Source organism: Pristis pectinata, chromosome 13 (assembly GCF_009764475.1).
Source record: "Pristis pectinata isolate sPriPec2 chromosome 13, sPriPec2.1.pri, whole genome shotgun sequence".
NCBI classification, from domain to species: Eukaryota; Metazoa; Chordata; class Chondrichthyes; order Rhinopristiformes; family Pristidae; genus Pristis; species Pristis pectinata.
The window spans coordinates 13,312,943-13,330,301 of record NC_067417.1 but is presented as its reverse complement, the minus strand read 5'-3'; the positions used below and the strand labels follow the sequence as shown (position 1 = coordinate 13,330,301).

General features: G+C 44.5%; 1 protein-coding gene across 1 annotated transcript in view; it reads right to left on the bottom strand.

The window, feature by feature from the left end:
* dusp22a (dual specificity phosphatase 22a) overlaps positions 1–17,359 on the bottom strand; it is a 119,492-nt gene that overhangs the window by 61,478 nt on the left and 40,655 nt on the right. The window lies entirely within an intron of this gene.

The following is a 17,359-nucleotide window of genomic DNA, read 5'->3' as shown; positions in this document are numbered from 1 at the left end:
GTTGAATTATCACAATTACTTTCCATTGATTCTAATGGTGAGGAAAACCAGATGGCATGTAAACGTCAGCAATGCACCCAGTCAGTGAGTTCCCCAGTGGGTTAAAATTGCCCTCATTTCTAAATGCCATATTTTCATTATGGTGTCTGTCACTTCCAAGGCTGTGAACATGCCCCAGTAAACTTGTGTCTTAACAATCCCATTGTGCACGAAAGCCAGCTGCAAGCAGTCCATAAGGTGAATGGGATTCTATCATTTGCATATTTTCTATATTTGTCATGCAAAGACATGAAAATTATTTTATTTTTGGTTTTCTTACAATTATTAGTAGTCTCAAGGAGAGCGACAGATCTGTGCTCAGGACAGGTTGTTCATCCTGGCCTGCAAAATATTATAAGGAGGCCACAAACACATGATGATGCATGATTTTGATGTACAGGCAGCTTTTTCTTTTACGTGTGTCATTACCTTTATTAAGTCAGCAGTGAAAGAAGCATTCCATCAAAAGGTTAAGTTGCTGCAGTCAATGCCAGTGATTCAAGAGCTTTGTTCTTCCTAATTCTTTGTTCCCGACAGAGGCAGTGTCCATAAGATCATAAGATATTGGAGCAGAATTAGGCTATCCGGCCCATCAAGCCAGTTCTGCCATTTAATCATGGCTGATTTTTTTGAAACCCATTCTCCTGCCTTCTCCCCGTAACCTTTAACCCCCTTACCAATCAAGAACCCATCAATCTCTGCCTTAAATACATCAATGACTTGGCCTCCACAGCCCTCTGTGGCAATGAATTCCACAGATTCACCACTAACTGGCTGAAGAAATTCCTCCTCATCTCAGTTTTAAAGGGACATCCCTTTATTCCGAGGCTGTGCCATCAGATCCTAGACTCTCCTACTAATGGAAACATCCTCTCCACATCCACTTTATCCAGGGCCTGCACATCTTTCTTTAGATACAGGGCCCAAAAGTTGTCATCACAGTTCGGTATGGCAACCACTCTGCCCAAGACCTCAAGAAATTGCAGGAGCAGAATCAGATTTATTATCACTGACTTAGATGACGTGAAATTTGTTGTTTTGTGGCAGCAGTACAGTGCAAAGACATAAAATTACAAAAATAAATAAATAGTGCAATAACAAAGGAACAATGAGGTAGTGTTCAACGGTTCATGGACCATTCAGAAATCTGGTGGTGGAGGGGAAAAAGCTGTTTCTGAATCGTTGAGTGTGGGTCTTCAGGCTCCTGTACCTCTTCCCTGATGGTAGCAATGAGAAGAGGGCATGTCCTGGATGGTGAGGGTCCTTTGTGATGGATGCCGCCTTCTTGAAGCACCACCTCTTGAAGATTTTCTCGATGGTGGGGAGGGTTGTGTCCATGATGGAGCTGGCTGATTCTACAACACTCGGCAGCCTTTTGCGATCCTGTGCATTAGCGAGCTGTGGACACAGCTCGGTCCAGCACGAAAACCAGCCTCCCCTCCATGGAATCTGTCTACACTTCCACTGCAGTGGGTCACAAAATGGGGTGACAGATTGTAATCCCAACCTATGGTAAATGTACCAACCCTTCAAGCTATGTATGGACAACAGATTGGTGGGGTAGATTTCTTCTGTATGAAACCCTTAAGTACATTTACAATTATTATATTTAGTGCCAACTCAAGGAATCTTGTCCGTCAACATCTCTAATAACTTGGCCACAATCTATGGCTCATCACAGTTCTGATTTTCTAGTGCTTGAAGCAGCGGAAAATACGCATTGTGTGAAAGCCAGCATCATAACTTCAGATAGTCAGTCACTGAGTGAAGGAGGCAGAGGGGAGCCGCTTATATTTTAACATGCCCTCAACAAAGGACCAATTTTTAGTAAACATAATTATTCCTGTATTTTGCTCTTTTCTCCAGATAGCTTAGGTTTTATCTGTTATGCCTGAGTCTTGCTATGTGCACATATAGAAATTAGGGCCTTGATAAGATCCAGGAGAATCATCAAGTTGGCAATAATTCATGGAGTCCACACTTGAACCAAGTGAATGGAAAAATTGTTTGACCAAATTCTTATCACCCCAAGCAGAAGGAGTGTGCATCAGAAGCAGAACCTCAGGATGTAATTTAAGGCTGATGCAAATTGAAGGATGGTTATGTTTCCTAAGTATGAAATGCTTTCCTGGAGTGAGCAAATGAATTCCTGCCTTGCTAATTTGTGTCAGCATCTACATTTGGATGGATTAGTAAAATAACAATATTGACAATATTCATCATATTCTGTAACTGCATTAGTTTTTGAAGAAATCCAATAAACTGAGGAGCTCTCATTTACATTAATGCCAATGTTACATTTTTAAATCTGGAAACATTTTCAGAAGATTTAAGGGGTAATTCCACAATGCTACACAGTCACACTTTAAGGGAATGCAGAGCAAAGGTTTGAGAAAGTACCTCGCTGCTTAAGGATCAAGAGCTGGGAAGATGGATTTACCCAAACAGCTCTTTTTATAACTAACATGGACACAGTGGGTTCAATGATCTCTTCCTGTGCTCTAAATTTCTACGATTCACATCACACAATTGTCTGGTAATGTTCGCTTCCTACAAGGGAAAGTCCAACCATCTACCCTGGTTAGTCAATGACATTGTCATCGCCAAGTTCCCCCATTATCAACATCCTGGAAGTTAGTGTTGACCAGAAACCTAACCTAACTTGACCAGCACATAAATACTGTAGTGATAAGTGCAGGCCAGAATTTCAGTGTCCTATATTGTAAGTAACTCCACCACCTCCAAAATGCAAGTCAGGAACATTGTGAAGTAGATATTGCCTAGATAAATGCAGCTATGACAACACAGAAGCTCAACTCCATCCAGGACAAGGTAGCCCACTTGATTATCATCCCATCCCTTCACCACTGGCACACCATGACAGCAATATGTATCACCTACAAAATGCAGTATAGTTACTCACCCAGGCTATTCCAACAGCATCTCCCAAACTCACGACCTCTACCACTGAGGAGGATAAAGGCAGCATGGGGACACCACAACTTACAAGATCCCCTCCAAATCACACACCACCATTTGGATATACATCGCCATTCCCACATCATCGCCCAGAACTCTCTCCAACAACATCTTCACCACAAGGATTGTGGCGGGTAAGAAAATGGCTTACCACCACCTTCTCAAGGGTAATTAGGAACGGACAATCAATGCCTTGCCAGTGACACCCTCATCACACAGATTAACAAAAAAAAACTACCTCACTTTGTTTAGTTAAGCATGTAATTTCTTAATAAATTTAAAGCAGAATTTTGATGCTTTTGATGCAGTATGAAATCTCAAAGAGTGTTTTATTTAAATATAAATCTCTGTGAGAAATCTTGAGGATTGGTTTATTTTAATAAAAATCTCTCAGTGTGGAATCTCCTTCTTTCTCAAAGCTGAAGTAGATGTGGAATAATTGCCATAATTGTCCATTCAGGTGATTCAGCCAAAGAACTGCATCAGCATACCAGAATATATTGCTAGGATGCCCCTTTGATGTTTGTAAATCAAGACATTACATGCTCCATACTTTGCTCTGCATGAACATTGCAAGGAGGAGAGTTCTTGTTTGTGTTTATCCACAAAATAAATGTTTTGGACTGATAACATTTAAGGTCCCCAGTGAGCTATGCTGAATATTGAAGCTGGGAATTCTCACCTCTGAGAATTTCACAGGGTGTTTGTTTCCAACACCTTAAGACTCCATTTAACTTTCCAGCATCATAGAATCATAGACAGAAACAGGCCCTTCGGCCCATCATGTCCACACCGATTCAAACACCTATTTTATTTATATTAATTTTACCCTGACCCACTTCGGTTTCCCCACATTCCCATCAACACCCTCCAAAATTCTACCACTCACCAACGCACAAGGGGGCAATTTACAGCAGCTAATCACATATTTTTGGATTGTGGGAGGAAACCCTCACGGTTACAGGGAGAACATGCAAACTTCACAAAGACAGCATCAGAGGTCAGGATTGAATCTGAGTCACTGGAGCTGTGAGACAGCACTTCTACTAGCTGCACCACCGTGCCATGACATCGAGATTGAGATTGTCCTACCAAAGGTGAGGCACCTGGGTATAAAGGGGCGCAAGTGATTTCAAGCAATGCTGAGGGACATAGGTGGTCCTGTGAAGATGTACTTCCTCCTCGATGTACTACACTTCCCAGAAGGCTGCAGCACAGAGGAGTGACATACATGGACGAGTTTATGGTTCCAATATGCACGACTCTTCAGGGGAAAAGCAATGTAAAAGTAGATTCAGAAGTATGTCAGTAGCATAAGGCACTTCGGGACATACTGAGAGGAAGTGAAAGGTGCCTTAGAAAGAAAAGTCATTTGTTTCTTTCTTTCTGCAGTTCTTATTTGGGTCAGCCGTTGCATGACATTATTTCAGACCCACACCAGTACGCAGCACTCAGTCACAGAAGGCGCAATCACCAAAGTCTAGAGCACTGATGCACAGCATTCTCCAGCTTGGGTTGCCTTGGTTTCTTGACCAGTTTATCAGCTGCCTTCTTCCAGTGAACCTGGAAGGGTAATGTGCAGTCCAGCTTCACTCCAAGGCTGGTATTTGTCACACAGCAGTTCTCAAACGAGGTCAAGTTCAGAAAACATTCCTGCAATCAGGAAAAAGACAGTAGCTGCTGCTTCCACATTACAGAAATATACTTCCATTATGATTAGACTCCTGGTGATATTTGTGTGACCTTATTGGCAGCAGGTTGCCTGTGTTGGCAATAGGTCACCTGTGTTAGCAATAAAGCATCCCAACCCAAAAGAGTTTTAGTGATAAAGGGTCTCCACCAGATGAAGGATCTCATCCCAAAACATCAACAGTCCACTTCCCTCCATAGATGCTACCCGACCCACTGAGTTCCTCAAGTGTTTTGTGTGTTGTGCTAGCGATAGATTGCCTATATTGGTAATAGACTACCTGTGTTGGTAATAGATTGACTATGTTGGCAATAGGTTGCCTGTATTGGTAATAGATTGCCTGTGTTGGCAATAGATTGCCTGTGTTGGCAATAGATTGCCTGTGTTGCCGATGGATTTCTTGTGTTAGCAATAGGTCACCCGTGCTGGTGATAAGCTGTCCGTGATGGCGATTGGTGCCAGTGTTGTTGATAGATTGCTTTTCTTCGCACCAGGTTGCCTGTATTGTTGATAAATTGCCTGTGTTGTCAATAGGTTGCCTGTGTTGGCATCAAGGGGCACATGTTCTGAGCCTTGCAGCAGTTGCTTGTTGAGAGACCAGAGAGAGCTAAGTTTACAGTCCAAATGGACACACAGCTGGCTATTACGGAGCATCATCCAAAACAGAGCAATGTTTTGAGGCAGAGTATGATTATTGCCAGTTGTGGGATCAGGCCTATGATCCAGATCACATTACAAGCCGACAAGTGGTCTGCAATGGCTGCGCCAGTCACGGGCTGCTTCTGAAATTCAGCCTTAATGCACATAGCCAAAGAGCCAGAGAGAAGAGTTAGTTCCCAAATCAGCCATGAGCTACTGATCTCCTGCTCCTATATTACAACTGCATTCAAGCTGAAATTCTATGTTGGGGGGTACACCAACTTGATAAGGGGATTAATATTTTCCAGGAAGTTGTAGGTTGTACAAGCAGAGACACCGCTGACCACACCTTGGGCCATTGGTGGGCTTGGTCAATTTGATTACAGCAGTAACATCACGTCCCATCCAATGGTCCCAAATCCATGATATGGAAGAACAGTTGTACCAGCAGTGGAATCCCCTGGGATCAGGTTGAAAAAGAAAAACCTGAATGAACCATTTCCATCTGCTATGACCCCTTTCTTCATTGAGCTAAATGTGCCTTTACTTCATGCACTGATAGCAATGGGGTTAGTTGAAGGGGATTAAGTTAACAAGGGATCTTTGCTGCTTAGTATTCATGTTAAACACTCCCTCTTTACTCTACACCAGTCAGGATGGTATGGATTTGAGCCAGACTTCCGAGATGATATGTTAGGACACAGGCACATCTGAAGTCAAATCTATCCCTGTACTCAACCTACTACTAGCATCTGGCTGCGTGTAGAGACTTCAGCATGACTTTTGGAACCGTGGGCTTGCCAATTGGCAGGGGTGTCAGAGCACTCCCTGGGTCTGCATCGTCCAGAACACCATTCTCTATTGAACTCCCAGGGAATGATCTCCTGTCAATGGGATTAAGGAGGTCAACAAGGTTCTGATAGCATTCTGAGATGAACTTACAGAGGGTTGAGCATAAGTGGATAAACCTTTTGGTATGGACTCCAATGTGGAATACTTGTGTGATTGGCTCAGTGTGAACGTTCAAGTATGAATCCCTCAGTGTGGACTCTGTGGGATATTAAGGTATAAATCCCTCTCTTTTGGCCAGATATTGAAGCTTTAATCTCTCAGAGGACTTTCCATGTGGAATTCTGAAGGATAAATCTTACGCTGTGGACTTTCCATAACCATAAGTCCTTGACTTATGAACATTCAATTTTTGAATCTTTGCTTTAACGCCATTGACACTTTGGGAACATGTCTTTGATTTACAAAGCTATTTTTTACTATAACAAATAGTGTCCCACTCCATGCCCATCGCAATACCCATGATGCACTTCAATTCACAAAACTACACCTAACCGAACTTTTTCAAATGACATTTCAGGTTGAAGACCCTTTGTCAGAAGTCCTGTCCGTTCTGATGAAGGGTCTTCACCCTGAAACTTTGACTCTGTTTCTCTTGCCACTATGACCTGCTGAGTATTTCCAGCATTTTCTGCTTTTATTTTAGATTTCCAGCATCTGCGGTTAGTTTTGATTTTCATCTGGTTTTTTTTCAGAAACACATCCCTTTTGCAAATTGAGGAATTATTGTACAGGTCTTTCATTATGAACTCCCTGTGGGATGTTGGTGGATAACTCCCAGTTGTGGATCCTCATGTGGGATAATGGAGCATAAATCTCTCGGTGTAATCTCTCTATAAGGGATATTGGATTATAGGCCTCTCGGTGTGGATTCTGTGTGTAGAATATCAGAATATAAATCCCTCATTTTGGACTCTCTGTGGAGTACAAATCACTCATTATGGACTTTTTGTGTGGGATATTGGAGTACAAATCTTTTCATGTGCACTCTCCCCATGTACGATAGTGAAGTATAAGACAGTCAGTGTGCTCTCTCCCTGTGTATAATACCAGTATATAAAATTACCATTACCTGTTCAATTAATATCTCTCTGCCAATTGCCCTGCTCACCTACCATCTTCTAGTCATATTGAAGAATTTGCTTAAGGTAGTAAGAGTGTAGAGACGGACAATAGAAGTTTGTACATTAAGTGAGACAATAAAAGTATATGCATAATTGAGACACTGAAGGTCTGCATGTACAGTAGAATACTAAGGATGTGCATATAAAATAGGAAGCTGTGCATTTATGTACAGTAGGATGCAGATGGTGTATATGTACAATGGGACATTGAAAGCTTACATAAACAATAGGAGACTGAAGATGTATGCATGCACTGTGACCATTGAAGTTCTATACATCAGCAGTGGGACTCCTTGTAGATCTGACATCCTTCACCTGCACAGGAGCATTGGGAGCCAGGAGGCTAACAGTCCTGTCCAGGAAAGTCTGAAAACCCAGTGCTGAGTTTCTCAAAGAAATCTCCTCACTCCCCATCCCCGCTCCCCAATGGGAATTTTGCTCTTTACCACTAATAGGGTTAGTCCCCTTGGTAAAAATCATCCAACATGTAAAGAGCAACTGCTTGAAGAAGCCCCCCCCCCCCTTAGAGTAGCACGCCCTGTGAGACAATAACCAACCCACAGGAGAAAGATGGGTGTTTTCTTCCTACTGGAGAAAGAGCAGAAGGTGGAATGTGTTTTGTTAAAAAAAAATGACTTTTGGAAAAGCTAAGTCAAAAGCAGCTTCCTGATCTAATCTAACTTGAGGAAATACAATCCAGGTGTCGAGGTGACAGCTTCCAAACTAAAGAAAGATGATCATTTGGACATCCAATGCAATATCGCCAAACACAGCTAAGTATGTACAGTATATGTTTCAGGCTGGGCCACTGACAGGTTAAGGAATTCACTTCTGTAATGGGTCTATCCAGCTCTGTGACTGCGGAGATCTCCATAAAGATTAAGCTTAAAGGCTGGAAAAATTACTCTGTGGTACAGGGAGAAAGGGACCTGTGGGAGAGAAGAGAACATATCCCCGGGAATGGGAAATGAGTGAATTTTCAAACCTGCCTGTAAGGGGCTTTAAAAGGAATTCAGACAAGCGGGAATGTTGGCTTGCAGCCGTCATTGTACGTCGATACCCTGGAAGCATCAGACGCACCAGGATCCAAACAGTGTTTGCACACATCCCAATCTCTCGCCTCACAGTCATCCTGTTCAAGATGCAGGATGTGTTCCGCCTCATTTAGTATCAATGTCACTCATCAGCCCTATCCACGGTTCATGAATTTCCTTGCCTGCAGCTGGCTTCATCAGCACAAGGGAGCTATTGGTGCCACTCTTCTTTATAACACTGACTCCAATTAAAACTACATTAGCTGCAAGGTGTGTAGGGACATCCTGAGGTCACAAATGGTCATAACAAAATACCATTTCTTTCTTCCCTCTTATAGTTCTTGCATTCAAATGCTCTCCTTTAAAACTATTGTTAATCTATTTTGTGGACCACATTTTATATCATCGCCTTTATAATCTTGCATTTTTAGCTCAGCATCCGTCCTGGCCCAATAATACTTGAGGATATGGTTGGATGATCTCTTACCCACCACACCAACTTTCACTCACCCATCATCCCTACAGGCACAGCCTCCTACCACCATCCCAGGAAGCCATCCTCCAGTCTTGCCTCTTGCTCACTCCCGAATTTATTCACTTGGTCACTGGTGCCCATGCCTTCAGCTGCCAAGCCCATAAGCTCTGGAAATTTCTCCCTAAATCTCTCCACCTCTCTACCCTCCTTTAAGGCTCTCCTTAAAACCCACCCCTTTCACCCAGTCTTTGCTCACCTGTCTTACTAGCTCCTTATGTGACCCAATGGCAAATGTTGCCTGACAGTGCTGACCAGCTGTGCATACCCTTCACACAGGAGGCTGGATCGTGAGGACCATCAACCATCTCAGACTCAAACTTGCCCATTTCCAACAGGGTATCACCGACCAGTGATCATAAGGAGGAACAACTGCTTATTGCCCACACCCTAACCCCAAACCAACTCAAACAATCCCACCCCACGTCTCTTTCCATTTGAGTTATGCCCAAGGCTTGAGCTGGGTGCTGGATGAAAGGAGTCCTCACCAATAGATTTGGAAGGAAGCTTCCTTTCTGGTTTTCCTCCCTTAATTAACATACACTTCAAGCTTCTACATTAATAAACTTACAACCCATTGCACACTTCCTTGTTAATTCCCCTCAGCGGCAGCAGAGACTGCAACAAGGTTTAGGAGTTTCAAATCTTTTCCAATGAACCCAATGAAATGCTATTGCAAAGTGATAATGGTTTAGTTCAATGACATGTGACCATACTGACCCCTGTGACAAAGAGATGGTACTGCAGCTGATTAATATGGTGCCAATATGAATCAGCCAAACAGTGGTGCCATGCGGCACTTCAGCCATTGTTTAGACTTAGCCGGCAGCTCTTTGATATTTATTTGAACCTCTCCTGAAGTTCTGGCACCACTCACACACATCAGAAAGCAGCGATATCTTGATTGTTGCTCAGATGTCATGAAATGATCCAATGGGGCCCAGATAGCTCATCCCAGCTTCTTCTCTTAGCATTCCCTCCCTCCCCCACCGGCATCCCATTCCCACAGACTGCACCTTCTGCACGCATCAACATTTTTCCGTCAGCACCTCTCAACCCCACGGCCTGGAGAGAGAAGGGCAGGAGGCGCAGACCACATTCACCTGCCAGCTCTCCTCTAAGCCACACGCCATTGAGTCGTGGAAATATTTTGCCATTCCTAATCTTCGCTGGATCTAAATCCTGGAATTCCCTGCCCAGCACCATAGTGGGATCACCTTCACCAAAAGGGCTGCGATGGTGTCACGTCATCACCTTCCGAAGAGCAATTAGGGATGGACAGTAACTGCTGGCTTTGCCAGCATCCTGTAATTGAACAGGATATTTCGTCCATCCCCCGCCATTCAATGCCCCAACACCCCAACCCCAGCACAATTCCAGTATCCGCGTCCTTCCTGAAGTGTACTCAGTTCTGCAAGATTACTGCCTAAAGCAATCATTGGAAAGAAAGTGAAAGATAAATTTTAACCATAGCAGTCACTTCTCAAATCTATCCGTAACAAAATCTGTGGCTGAGTCTGTGGATTCCCAAAACAAAATGCTGGGATCAACTGGAACGACCCATCAAAGCAAGAATAGTGAAAACCATAATGTGTAGCTTCTGAATGCTCTATCCCACATATTTCCCTTCCTACCCTCAAAACCCAAACCATTAAATTTATATTGAAAGTGAAGCTAACGGGCTAAGTTACCTTCAGATGACAAACTCTGACCTTTAAGTAACTCACTCTTTCTTTCTGAAACCATTTCTGCCTGTCATTTTTTCCATTAGTATAGTCTGGCCTGTTGGGCATGTTCAACAGTTTTGCTGTTAGTTACACGTTACACAGGCATAGAAGTACAATCTGATACTAACAGCTACATTAATGCACCTGGTATCACCCTATCAGAGATGTTTCCTTTGTTCTACCTCTCCCGGCCCCACCTCCTCTGCTACTGAAAACTAATTTATTTTCTCTCTTTCCTGGGGAACTAAGCATTGAGCTGGCAAAATCCTGATCTCTGGAATTCCCATATTCCCTCCTAACACCCTTCTGCCTCTTTACCCCTCTTTAAGACGACCCTTAAAACACCACCTCTTTGAACAAACAACCTCGCACACTTTAGCTTGCTAGATTATGATCCACACCTGCAGAAATGCCACTTTTCTGAATCATGCAGTGTGTTAATCTGCAGAGAGGATGCTTGCAGTTGGAGAGGTTGTGCTCTCAGTGTACAAATTACTTCTTAAATGAACCAAACAGATCTATGGATTGGAGAGAGAGCGGAGAACCTGGATCCTGAATGATGCATTCGTGGTTTACCACTGCCACCTGCTGTTTAAGTGCTGTAACATACTGGCCAGCAGACATTTAGTTTTGTGGTACAGAAATTAAACATACCTTCTTTCCAGTTTTTTCTAAACATATAAAGTAATTACATTCAGACTTTGTGAGTACTTTCTTGTGCTGCAGTGTTCACAAAATGAATTAACATTATGGAGAGACAAAAGACTGTAGATGCTGGAATCTGGAGCAAAAAACAATTTACTGGAGGAACTCAATGGGTCAGGCAGCATCTGTGGAGGGAAAGGAAGTCAGCATTTGATGTTCAGACCCTGTGTCAGAACTTAATGTGGGGTCACAACCGAAAGTCCTGAAGCAGGGTCTCAACCCAAAATGTCTACCATTAACTTTCCTCCACAGATGTTGCCTGACCCGCTGAGTTCCTCCAGCAATTTGTTTTTTTTTGTAACTTATTATGGACCAGACTCACAGTTCTGTGTAAGACTGTCGACATTCTCCATGTAAGTACCACCAGCTACAGGATTCCCAAGGAAATACAGCATCCCCAAAGTGTTGGGCTATTCATTATCAGGAAATCCCCAACACTCCCAACACCAAGGGAATGTGGCAATTACCCAGGACACTGATGCTGACTTGTGAAGTGCTTTGGGATCACCCATCTCAAACTGCCCTGGAACGGAGTGACTTGTTACATCATTTCAGAGGGCGTAGAGTCATCGAGCAATGCGGTACAGGAACAGGCTCTTCAGCCCACTGAGCCCATATAACCAGCAGGCACCTATATATATATATATATATATATATATAAATCCTGTACTAATCCCGTTTTAGTTTATTCCTATCAACATTCTCCAGATTCTACCACTTACATTTGATAATCAACCACACTGAGAAAGTCTGAAGTCACAAAAAGCCCAAAAGCCCAGACCAGAGAAAGATGGCACCCCGAGGGTTATCAGTGGACCAGATGGGTTCTTCTTGACAAGCTGGGGTTTGTTTTTGCAGTCATCAATTTTAAGAGTCATAGAGTTATACAACATGGAAACAGGCCCTTCAGCCCAACTTGTCCATGCCAACCAAGATGTCTATCCTTGAAATTTTAATTACTAGTTGTTGATTATTAACTCAGGAAGACAGCATCCATTATCAGGGACCCCCACCATCTGGGCTGTGCCATCCTCTCAATGCTGCCATCAGGTAGGAGGTATAGGAGTCTGAAGACCCACACCTCAAGGTTCAACAACAGCTTCTTCCCCACTCCCATCAGGTTCTTGAACTGACCTGAAAAACCCTAATTCTACCTCAGACTCTCCCTCTCTCTCTCCCCCTCCCCTCAATCTTGCACTAGTGTTGTCATGTTTATTTAGTTGTTTTATTTTGCACATGTGTAAATTATGTATAAGTTATGTTAACTTAGGTTTATGTTAAATTATGTGTGTTCTTGTCTTGTAATATACTGTGCTGCTGTTGCAAAAAGCTAATTTTCATGGCATTTTTACCCTGGGTGTGTATGCCTGTGACAACAATAAACTTGAACCTGAGTTTAAATTCCACTCTCTGGATTGTTAGTCTAGGTTTCTAGATTACTGTCTGGTAATTTAACCACTGTCCCACCACCATGTCCTGGATCCATTACAAATTGTCATTCCCTGCTGCAGAAGTGTCATTGAGTTATTGAGTCATAGAGCACAGAGGCAGGCCCTTCAGCCCTCCATGTACATGCCGGCCATCAAGTACCCATTAAGTGGCTAGTGAAACTCTCCACATTCCACAGGGTTAGCAACCCCCAGCTTCCCCTGTCTTTGCCGGCCCCAGACTGAGCTGAACCTTGAGATTCTCAGCCTCAGTAACACGACAAAATTAGCCTTGAGCACCAAGGGCCTCATTATAATATTATAATATATGCTAATTAAGCCACTCAGGATTCACTGGTGGAAAGGGGCAATAAGATATCTTTATTAGTCACATGCACATCGAAACACACAGTGAAATGCATCTTTGCATAGAATGTTCGGGGGGCAGCCCGCAAGTGTCGCCACGCTTCCAGCACCAACATAGCATGCCCACAACTTCCTAACCCGTACGTCTTTGGAACGTGGGAGGAAACCGGAGCACCAGAGGGAACCCACGCAGACACACAGGGAGAACATACAAACTCCTTACAGACAGAGGCGGGAATTGAACTCACGTTGCCGGCACTGTAATAGCGTCACGCTAACCGCTACACTACCGCAGGCAGGAAGTCAAGTGCGTAGAAATACAAAATGCTGGAGGAACTCAGCAAGTCAGGCAGCATCTGTGGAGGGAAATGGAGAGTCGACGTTTCGAGTCGAGACCCTTCATCTGGACTTTATAGAGAGGAGATAGTCAGTATAAAGAGATGAAGGGGAGGGATGGGGGAATAGCTGGCGAGTGATAGGCAGATCCAGGTGAGGAGGGGTGATGGGCAGATGGAGGAGGGAAGGGTGGAAATATTGACAGAGGCTGGGAGGTGACAGGTGGAGGCAACGGAGGGCTGCAGATGATGGAATCTGATAGGAGAGGAAGGTGAAGCATGGAACCAAATAAGGCAGGTGAGGTGGGGTGGGCAGATGGGAACATTGGGAGGAGGGGACCCAGTGGGAGGAGTGTGTGGGTGGTGGGCAGGTGGAGTGGGTGGAGGACGGGCAAGAAACTGGGTGCAAGGGAGCTGGTGGGGATGGTGGGTGGGTGGAGGAGGAACTGGGTAGATCAGGAGGAGAGAGAAAGGGACAGAGGGGGAGCAGGTTCCTGAATTTCTCCTCACCTGGATCCACCTATCGCTTGCCAGCTCTTGCCCCAGCTCCTTCCCCCCCCCACATCTCCCCTCTACTCTCAGTCCAGCTGAAGGTTCTCGACCCAAAATGTTGACTCTCTGATTCCCTCCCACAGATGCTGCCTGACCCGATGAGTCCCTCCAGCAGTTTGTATTTTGCTTCAGATTCCAGCATCTGCAGTCTCTTGTGTCTCCACTTTACTACTCCACTAGGAAGTCAGGCATGCTGAGGGTGGGGTAAATAGGAGAACAATCATTGGCCATATCCCATTTTGCCACCAAAAAGAATTGCTTACCCCAACTGCATGCTAAAATTACTTGGAATACAACATGGTAATTCTAGATGTAGTTATTGGCAAGACCAGAATTCCTTAGTGCTGTGAAACTTGGATACTAATGTTAATTTGCAAACAAAGTCAGCAGCCTGTACAGTTGATAGAATTTCCCCAATTTCCTATTATAAATGGGGCTCATTTAACTCCTTCACAATGCGCTACAGAAAAGAGAAAACCGCAACCAGCCTGAACCTAAGACTCAAACATATCTACCCCTTTCCGTGAATGTCGACATGGCAACGTAAATTCAATTACTTTATGAATACCCCCACATATTACCTTACTGCCTCACCATTACTGACCCAGGACCCAGAACATAAATCATCTGCACTACAGCACATCTAAAATCAATTTCTTTCTCTCACGCTCACACATATGTCTTTATTTCAGTTTTTTTCCTGCGGTATCTCAAATACTCCACAGATTCAGCTTAAAAAAAATCAAACCAACTTTCCATTGAGAGGCATTTCATGTGAAGGCAAGTTTCCAATTGAAAAAAAAAGCAAATTTTGCCAACACTAGCAAACCATTTTTTTAAAAAAAGAAATTGATCGACATTAATAACCCCTTTGAGGAGTTACCGGACCCTGCAATACAAGTGAGCTGTATTTGAAGTGGGAGAGGCTCCGTTTAATCTCTGTCACTGATATTTGTCTGCTGAGAGACTGGATTCTTCACCTCAGACATTACTGAGGAAAATGCTTTCAAGAGTCACTGAGTAGGATACCTATTCAGAAGGACCTATTGGAGAGGTAGATACATTTGTGAAAGATCAGAGAACTGAGGGCTATGAAGGACTGGCACAGAAGAGGAGTTAAGGCCAGGGACAGATCTCCCATGTTCGTATTGAATGGCAGGACAGGCTTGAGGGGTCAAGTGGCTCCTATCCCCCTGTGTGTTCTGTTCTCTCAAAAGCAGCTGCTTGCAATGCTTCATCCATAATATAATATGTCTGAATGTCCAGCTTTATACTTTTGCCACTTTACAGAGTGTGGACATACCCAGAACCCACAGATATTTCACATCCATAGATGGTGATTTTCATTTCGTAATAACCAGTCCTTCCTGGCAAAATTAAATCCACGACAAACTGGATGCTCAGTTGGAGCATAAACAACGTAGGGTAAGGGAGAATGAGGAAGGGAGAGTGGAGGGAGGGCAAGCGAGGAAAGTGAAGAGAAAAACAAAAGAAGTAGAAGAAGGAGAGAGAAGGAGAGGGAGATGAGCAGAGTGAGGAAAGGGGAGAAGAAGAGCAGAGAAACGAAGACAGAGGGAGAGAGAGGAGGAGAGCGAGGGAGGGAGAAAGGGGTGACGGGTGAACGAGAAGAAAGGAGGAGAGATACATGAGTGAGGACAGGAGGAGATAGAGGGAGAGTGGGAGAGAGGAAAGAGTGAGGAGAGGAAAGAGCAGTTGGGGCGGGGAGAGGAGGAAAGAAGGATAGCAGGGAGGAGGAGTGAGAAATGAATGAGGGGAGAGAATCAAGGGAGCAAAGATTGGGGAAGAGAAGAAGAGAGGGAGAGTGGAAGAGATGGTGATGGAGGGGAAAAGAGGAACGAGCAAAAGATGAGAGGGGGTGAGAGAGAGGGTAAAATGAGGAGGAAGGGATGAACGAGAAGAGATGAGGAATCAGGGAAAGAAGGGAGAGAGAGGCTGGGAGGAGAGAATGCAGCAGGAAGAAGAGAGGGGGATGAACAAGGAGAGAGGGGAGAAAGGGAACAAGGGAGGAGACAAAGAAAGAACCCAAGACTTACTTATGAAACCGAAGTAGGCCAGTCAGCCCACAAGGTCCATGCCAGCACCTGACAGGGCAATCCCATCAGTCTAATTCCCCCTCTCATTTTCCTGCAGTCCTGCAACTTAGTCCGCCTCTCTCTTGCACCTCAAGACTCCATTGACTCTTTGCAACATACCCATTCGTGTGGATAGGTTGCAGTCATCAATTTGCCTTTGGGATGTGGGAGGAAACCAGAGCATCCGGTGGAAGCCCATGCAAACTCACGGAGAGCAGGGAACTCTGCACAGATAGCACCTAAGGTCCCTGGAACTGTCAGGTAACATCACACCACCAAGAGAAAGAGGAGACAGGAGTACGAAAGTGAGACAGAGAGAGGTGAACCAGGACTGAAGGGGGGAAATTGGGGCACAAGGAAAAGAAAGAGGGAGCAAAAGAGGTAAGGGTGGGAGTGGAGGGAGGTGAGGGGAGAGGAGAGACGAGAGACAGCAAGGGTGTGAGAGTGGGGAGAAAGAAGGGGTGAGGAGGAGAGGGGGTCGTGCAAGGGGAAAGGAGAAATGGGAAGAGGAGACAATGTAGGAAAGTTTGAGGAGGAGAGAGAGGTGGGGAGAGGGAAAGAGAGGGAGGGAGGAGTGTGAAGAAAGATGGGAGAGTGGGAGCCAGTGGGGGAAAAGGGTGAGCAAGGAGAGAGAGGAAAGTATGAAGGCAGGGAGAAAGGGGAAGGGGAGAAAGAGGAAGGAGATGGGGAGTGGAGAGGCAGTGGAAGGGGAGAGAGAGTAGTGGGGAGAAAAATAGAGAAGTGAGAAGGGTGACGGGGAGAGCAGAGAGGTAGAGTGAGAGAGGAGTGATGTGGAGAGGAAGGGGAGATGGGAAGAGAGAGGGTTTGAGAGCAATGAGGGGTAACAGAGAGAGAAGTGAGGGAAACACCGTTCAAAACATCACCCAAACAAGCTCCTGCTGATCTATACCTGCTTATTTCCTGAAATATTACTACCTTTCCATGTGTATCATTGCTCAATCTGATCCAATTCAGATATATTAAACTAAACTCATTCCAGTTGCCTGCTGCCATGGAGATGGTGTTGTTCATTGGGCAGTGTCAGACCACCCACCTGGCCTGCCCTCTGGTTTGTCAGACAGGACAGGAAAATTGTGTAGACAGCGTCCTAATTAAACTGTTTACATGAGCTTGATTCAAATTAATTTGCTTCTGGTTTTGCTTGTGGCCAGTTTCAGGAAGTGGGAGGGCTTGCTCCAATCAAACATTGTGAAAATTAATTTGCACCATTTGTGTCGTCCACTTGATTCAAAACAGCTGCATGCTTG